General features: G+C 43.4%; 1 long non-coding RNA gene across 1 annotated transcript; it reads left to right on the forward strand.

The window, feature by feature from the left end:
• The first annotated feature begins 7,110 nt into the window (after positions 1-7,110).
• On the forward strand, positions 7,111-7,762 carry LOC120438533. Its single transcript, XR_005611984.1, has 3 exons — positions 7,111-7,220; positions 7,302-7,336; positions 7,545-7,762. It is a non-coding gene; the product is annotated as an uncharacterized LOC120438533 (long non-coding RNA).
• Positions 7,763-8,177: the final 415 nt, after the last annotated feature.

Consider the following 8,177-nt stretch of genomic DNA (forward strand, 5'->3'; position numbering starts at 1 on the left):
TTCCCAAACTTTTTTCGCTGGGCCCCCCTTTGTTTTACAAGAAAAATCCTGCAGGGAGACCTACCTCGGCACCTGTGCAGGTGAAGCCAAAGGGAAGATTTGCTTCACCATATTTTCTTGTCTTTGGCTTAGAATGAAGTTGGTTTGGAAACATATTCAGCGATGCTTCATCTCCTGCTTTGCGTTTGTGTAGGCGCCCTGTGCTAGCAGTGTCCAAGCGTTTTTCTTTTGTTTCGTCACTTTTCATACCGCGCTCCCCCCCTGCAATGGCTCTGCGCCCCCCCTAGGGGGCGGGCCCCACACTTTGGGAAGCTCTGCATTAGGAGTTTAACGATGTTAATATTTTATTTTCTGCATGTTTTCTCCATGTCCAAAGTTTTTTTTTCTTTGTCGCTCTCCACTAAATTTGAATAATGCACATGAACATGGACCTAACACTGAGGATGAACCCGTATCATCTTTATGCAGACTTTAAACACACAGACATGCACACAGACTGAACACATATTTCTTGTAGAAGTCTTTTACTGGGAATCATGAGCGCTTCATGTCACAGCCAGACAGCTAGACCAGTGCAGGAACCGAGAGATGTGGCCAGCGAGGAATTAGGAGGCGGAAAATTCTCAAAGTCACTGCAAGGAGGGAGACAGGGGTTAGCAGGTGTTCCAGCCATTACTGCAGTGAGAAAAGTGTGAATTTGAAAACAGTCTTACTTCTTTGCGGGAGCAGGTGAGGCATGGAGGGGTAAGAGATCTGGGAGAGCAACAGGGAGCGTCCAGAGAGTAAGTCTGTAAGGATCCGGGGTGGGCAGTGGGGCAGGCAGGTGTTAGCAGTGCTAACGTTCAGAAGCACTTACAGACTGGAGGCAGCTCCTTCTGCACATCCTCACTCTTCTTTTTAAAGAGAGCTTCTTGTGCCCGTCATTGAAGTGCTGTTGCTGGTTACCAACCACCAGTTTGTTGGACCCGGACCAATCAACACTGACAGTTTACAGGTGCTGACGCTGGACCTGCCAGAGTAGCGCTCTGCTGTGGTTGGGTAGTTGGGTCAGAGGTGGGAGTGTTTCTGATGTGATGTTGCTTCAGATAAACTATCAACCCAGGTTCCTGAAACATTTCTCCCTTAATAAACATTTCATTTAGTTTTCTAGCGCCTCGCAGAGCCAGTGGGTCTTACTCCAGTCATCTCGAAGTGTCTCGAGAAACTGGTCAGAACTCACACATTCGATCCTCAGTTCACAGGAAGAACAGTTCAGGATGCCATAGCCCTCCATACAACCGTAGCTCACTTAGAACAACAGGACAGTTACATCAGCCTTGTCTTTACTGATTTTAGCTCGGCTTTTAACACCATAATCCCTGCCAGACTGGTAATCAAATGACATGACCTCACCTTTGTGTGTATTCTCTCCCTGTTTCTCCTCTCTCCCAGCCGCGCGGTTTGTTTACGGAAGTTCGCGCTTCCGGGGAGGGCGTGGCTCGGATGGCCTTCCACCCGGAAGCTCCTCCGCACAGCTGTGGCCTCACCTGCACTTGATCGCTCTGCCATCTGCTTCTAATCAGCCTCCATCTTAGAGCTGTGGTATTTTACGGTGTGTTCACACTGAACGCGATAGACGTGATCAAAACGCGCCAGACGCCCCTAACTCGACGCGTGCAAATACGCACATCGACGCGTGTCCAATGCGAATTTATCGCGTGTCAAAATATGTAATTTTGACGCATGTGAACCAGAAATGTGGGAGGAACGTCTGAGGAAGTTGTGACAGATGGTGTCTTTGCTAGATGGCAGCTGTCGAGCTAGCGTTTGAAGAGAGAGTCTCCCTTCTCTATTTACTGTGGAGAGCAGAGCAGCGGCGTAAAGGACGTCCTCGCCGTACCCACGTTTTGTCTTCGTCTTCCTGCCACTTTCGTGCGCCTTTTTCTCTCGCGGTGCAGGTGTCTATTTCCGAATGAAGCCCATAGTTATGGGTGTTTTTGTGCTGTTTTTTCTATTGGACGTGATGGTTATCAAAACCAAACATGATAAATTTGGCAAGCGCAGGAGACACGACACGGAGGAGATTTGTCAATCAGGCTGCAGAATGCAATGCTTTACTGTGCAATAAAAAATCAGCGAAAAAGCGAAGCAGTGACGGATGAACACTGTGTGCTGTTTATTAATAAACAATAAATTCCTATATGACAACATGCATAAAAGCAGAACGGTATTTGTACATCAGTGGGAAAATAGCGGTGGCTTGCTAGCTTTTGTGCGGCTTCCTCGGGTCAGTGAAAACTTTCAAAAGAGAAATGAATGAATTTACCAGTGTTGAGAATAGATTCCTTAATGTACATCAAAGTTAAGCAGAAGAAGAGGGCCTTCAAATCCAGAGACAAGGAGGAGCTGAAAAGGGTGCAGAGAGAGTTGAGGGGACTGATAAGGAATGGGAATGATAGCTACAGGCAGAAGATGGAGAACCAGCTTCAACAAAACAACGTTGGCGAAGTCTGGAGAGGCCTCAGAACCATCTCGGGCCACAAAGGTCAGAACTCTCTGCCCGGGGGAGATGTGAGGTGGGCAAATGATCTGAGTCATTTGTTTAACAGATTTGATTCATCCATGAGGCAGTCTCCAACATCGGCTGCAGACTCACCCACCCCCACTGCTGCTCTTCCACCTCTGACACCTCAGACACTTCACACCTCCTCTACTCTCCCTGCTCACCACTCCCAACCCCCAACAACAGCATCCAACACACATTTAACACAAGGCTCCAGCCTGTCTCTCTCAACCACCCAGGTTAGGAGAGAACTGAGGAGGATTAAAGCCAAGAAGGCAGCGGTCCAGATGGCATCAGCTCGAGGGTCGTCAGGTCCTGCGCAGACCAACTGTGTGGGGTGATGGAGCACCTCTTCAACCCGAGCCTGAGGCTGGGAACCGTCCCACAGCTCTGGAAAACCTCCTGTGTTGTACCAGTGCCAAAGACTTCACGCCCCAAGAACTCAACAGCTACAGGCCGGTGGCTCTGACATCCCACCTGATGAAGACCCTGAAGCGGCTGGTCCTGGATCAGCTTTGGCGCCTGGTGAGCTCATCATTGGACCCACTTCAGTTTGCCTACCAGCCTGGCAATGGAGCAGATGATCCCATCATTCACCTCCTACATCGTTCCCTCTCTCACCCGGAGACCACTGGGAGCACTGTGAGAATCATGTTCTTTGATTTCTCCAGTGCCTTTAACACCATTCTTCCATGGTCGTGAAGGACAAGCTGGAGAACTCTGGAGTGGACCATCACCTCAGAACATGCATACTGGACTACCTCACCGACCGACTACAGTACGTGAGAACTCAGGGCTGTGTGTCGGACAGGGTCGTCTGCAGTACGGGGGCCACACAGGGAACGGTTCTGGCGCCGTTCCTCTTCACCATCTACACTGCACAATCTTCTGCTGGGGACAGGAAGAGACTGAACAGGCTGATCCAGAGGGCCAGCTCTATTCTATGCCCTCTGGACCCAGTGGAGGTGGTGAGTGAAAGGAAAATGGTGGCTAAGCTGTCATCCCCATTGGACAACATCTCCCACCCCATGCAGGAGACTCTGACAGCACCGAGCAGCTCCTTTAGTGGCTGCGGCACCCACGATGTGGGATGGAGAGATTTCACAGGTCTTTCCTCCCCACTGCTGTCAGACTCCACAACAAAGACTTAAACTGACCAAACACACACATCCAGACAATAGCAATAACACTAAGTGCAATACTCTTTTCTGGCATCGTTGTATTATACTCAGTTGTCTATAGCATTTTATTCTATTGTATACAGTATTTTATTCTATTCTATTGTGTACAGTTGTGTACAGTATATTATTCTTATCCTATTCCAGTGTTTTTCTAATTTTTGCTGTGTAGCTTTGCACTGTCCACTTTTTGCTGTAACAAAACAAATTGTTACAGTGTGTGTGGAATTTCCTCACCATACCCCATGGAACCCTTGAACCCCTGAACTCCCTTCACATTCTGTATATAGTCACTCCATGTCTTTTAAATAAACCATCTTTGCACTTTTTCTCAAGTCTGCGCCTGAGTCCATTCAGTCAAACTTGACAATAAGCCGTCTTCAGCAAAAACAAGGCAAACAGCCAGGACAATATGAAGACTATGAAGACCAGATGACTTCCGAGCACTAACAAACAAAAGAACTCGAATTGCGTCACAGAACGCATCCATGAATGACCCACCGCAAAATGTAGCTCATAAAAAATTAATTTAACAAAGAATCATGGCCAAAAACTCAACATAATAATCTACATGTGGCGGCGTAGGGAGCTTGCAGCTGCAGGGAAGGCGGACGGACCTGAGCAACATCCGAATCACGCCCGCCGGTGTTCGGCTGGCGACTGAAAAATTGCAACAACTGTGTGTGTGGTAAAAAGAATGCTGAAAAGCATGGAAATGTGGATGAATCTGCCGTGTGAGTATTACGGTGGTGCGTCCCCATCCTGGGTGTTATTGTACACAGTTCTAATGCACATTGTATCCTGAAAACAGAAAAAGAGAAGATGAAAGAGACCCCAAAATAGTTTTTTGTCTTTCTATTGTCATCTTGGTCTCAGAATTCTTGCATCCTCTAATTTAGGTTTGTTTTTGTGTCAAAACAAAGAAACAAACAGGTCTGTTTAAACTGATCCAATCCAGGTTAAAACTGAACTGAGAGGAAAGGTTGACTCATGAAGTATTAAACAGGCAGATGCACATACATACTAATAAGGACTGTGTATACTGTCAGTTTTGGTTGATATGATCATGGAACTTTTATGGTCACTATGCAGCTGCTACTTTGTTCAGAGACAGTGGAGACTGAGTTGAGTCTGTTAGAAGAGCTGCTCAGAGTGTGTTTTCCCTCTGTGCTAAGCACACATAGGCCAGGTCACATGATGCTGGTGGTAAGTTACATTCACATTATTTCACTGCACTGTGCAGCACTTGGTCACAGCTAACTTCACAAACTCGCTTCACTGCTCTCAGCTATAGTAAGGTGACACATGCACAGCCTTTAGTTTGCTATTGTTTTTTTACATTTTAAGATGTGAAGTTAGCCGTCAAAACCACACCAGGGGAAAGCTTCACAATTAGATACATTTGATCTACTAAACCTCACTTGCATTATCGTGGCCAAGCCAGTCATTAACTCTCAAGTCACTGTGCATTTATAGAGCTACTAGTTTAATATATCATAATATATCATTAGCACTGAAAGACCTGGAGGGTCCCTACGAAGCAGATTGCAAGCAAGAATTGAAGATGAGCAGTGTGATTTTAAGTACACAGAGTGGAGGCTGACTGGCTTGAAGATGACGGCCAAAAAGATGATTAAACTGGAGTAATGATGTCAGCATTGAGTTTTACAGTGTGGGACTGAGATTAAGAATAGACCAACAGCCAAAAACCGGGAAAGCAAACGAGTGATTACAGAGGTTAGCTATTGAAATTACACTTAGACTTCATGTCTGTAGACAGATGTGAAGTAAACAGTCTGCACCAAAACTTATGAACAGTAACAAAACCAGCAACTGAATAATGACTGTGATAAATATACAAATACAACAAAGAATATATAATACTGTATAAATTTACTGACGTGTCTTTTGTAAACAGCCTTTTGCAGAAACTTTACTTACATGAAAATAATATCACACTGGATTTTAATGATACCCAGTTTTTGTTACTCAGTGTCAGTTTGCACTCGTGCTCCTAAAAGCACCGTCACTGTCAGTCTGACTAACTGAACATATAAAAGCACAGCCCGCCTCTTTATGTACAGATCACTTTTACTGAAGCACAGTTCAGTTAGTAAAATAGTAGTGTTGTGTGTCACAATGATGAACATGAAAGCAGTTTTACTCTGCACCTTCAGTAAGTACATCTGTCACTTTTTTTACATTTACTTCTATACAGTAATCCAGCAGGACTGAACCTTACGTACATGTCATTAATGCTCGTTGTTTGTTCCAGGTTGGATCTCTGTCTTAGCCTTCGAGCTTCACACTGTGAAGGTTCAGCCTGGTGAAGAAGTCACGCTGCAGTGCTCCAACCTTAGGCAAGGCAAGTTTATTTATATAGCACAATTCAACAACAAGGTGATTCAAAGTGCTTTACAGAGACATTAAAAACAAAAACAAATAAAAAGCATGATTTAAATTTGATTAAAACAAGCAAACAAACAAACAAACAAACAAAACAGTATATAAAATCAAATATCAAAACAGTAAATAAAATCAGAACAGTAGATAAAATCAGTAGTTAAAAAGTAGGTTTTGAAATTTAAACTTAAGTGTGGATTTGGTGCTTTATTCAAATGCAGCTGAGAACAGGTGAGTCTTCAACCTGGATTTAAATAAACTGAGTGTTTCAGCTGATCTGAGGCTTTCTGGGAGTTTGTTCCAGATATAAGGAGCATAAAAGCTGAATGCAGCTTCTCCGTGTCTGGTTCTGACTCTGGGGACTGATAACAGACCGGATCCAGATGACCTGAGGGATCTGGAAGGTTCATACTGGGTCAGGAGGTCACTGATGTATTTCGGTCCTAAACCATTCAGAGCTTTATAGACCAGCATCAGAACTTTAAAGTCTATCCTCTGACGGACAGGCAGCCAGTGTAAAGACCTCAGAGCTGGACTGATGTGGTCCACTGTTTTGGTCTTAGTGAGGACTCTAGCAGCAGTTATCCTGTTCACTTATCCTGGTTCAGAAGTACCAACAGATCCAACGCCAGTAAGATCTCATCTATGTTCAGCCCTGAGAGCAATGCGACTTTTTATGAAGGATTTCAAAATAGCAAATTCAACATGACATCCAACACCTCTGTGCTATTTCTTGAGATCAAACAAGTGGATTCATCTGACTCTGGGCTGTATTTCTGTGGTGAGGACAGTTCTGAAAAGTTAATAGTTTATAGTGCAACAAATTTAAAGGTTCAAGGTAAGATTGATTTTATTTTTTCTCTATAGATTCATTTACAGCAAATAAAACATGTACTATTTTTAATACCTGTCAAAAAACTAAGGATACTCTTATTTATTATTCCTGTTATTTATTTTGATTAAATAATGTAATTTAGTTTTCTTTCTTGTAGAAGGTAGATCACAAAATCCATCCACTATGATCCTGGGCAGTTTAACTGTTTTCCTTCTCCTGGTCATCATCGGTCTGATTGTCAAGATCAGGAAATTTTATACAGGTATTTATTTAGTTAAACTTAAACTAAACATGCAACAGTTTTGAGTGAATAACTAACAGATGTAGCTTTTCTATCAAATAGCTGAAGATGACAGACAGAATCCACAACGCAGTGAGGTAATCTATTTTAACCGTAGATTCAGATTGATTGATTTATATATTGTCCGATTCAATCATTCATCAATTAACATCCACTGGTCACCTGCAATCAGTCTTGGGTTAGGTTGAGTTCTGTTACTGAAAATGTACATTTTTAGAAAATCAAAGATCCAAATGAATTTCAAATGAAACATTACAGTCTTTGTGTCGTCTGTATTCCCAATAGGGCAGAATTTTGTCTAACCCTACACATCAGAACAAAAATCAGAAGGCCTGTACCACAGAGAGAGCTGGAGCCAAATGTTGTGTACGCTGCTACGAGATAGACTCACAGGAAAAGCAACACAAAAACTCTCTCAAACATTATGTTGTTAGTTGATAAAAATAGTGTGACTGATGGTTGATGGGAGACGAGCTAGTGAGGACTTTGATGTATAGCTTAGATTATCTTATAGTGAAAGTAAGTGAGGCTCTGCTGTAGTGTAATCGTAACACAGATGTAGTTTACCTTGTTTGACAGGAAGAGACAGTCAATGAAAATCTTATCTCATCTCATCTCTGAGGCTTATTTTACAGACATTGTTGCTGGTAAAAGTCCTGCAGCTTTTGTGAGGCCAGACTCTGTGGCAACCAAACAACCAAATTCATAATCTAAAAACCCTAGGTGAGTGAAAGATGCAGCACAGTGACAACACAGCTGAGATCACAAGGTCATAGAGCTTTATAGAAAAGAGTAAAGACTTTGTAAAAACCGACATAGCAAGTCTGTCTCTTTGCTGATGTGGTGAAATGAGCAATAAAGGATCATTGAAATAAGATGAATCAGTAGAACAATGTCAGCAGTGTTTTCCTTTCTTTT

Source organism: Oreochromis aureus, linkage group 3, assembly GCF_013358895.1.
Source record: "Oreochromis aureus strain Israel breed Guangdong linkage group 3, ZZ_aureus, whole genome shotgun sequence".
NCBI lineage: Eukaryota > Metazoa > Chordata > Actinopteri > Cichliformes > Cichlidae > Oreochromis > Oreochromis aureus.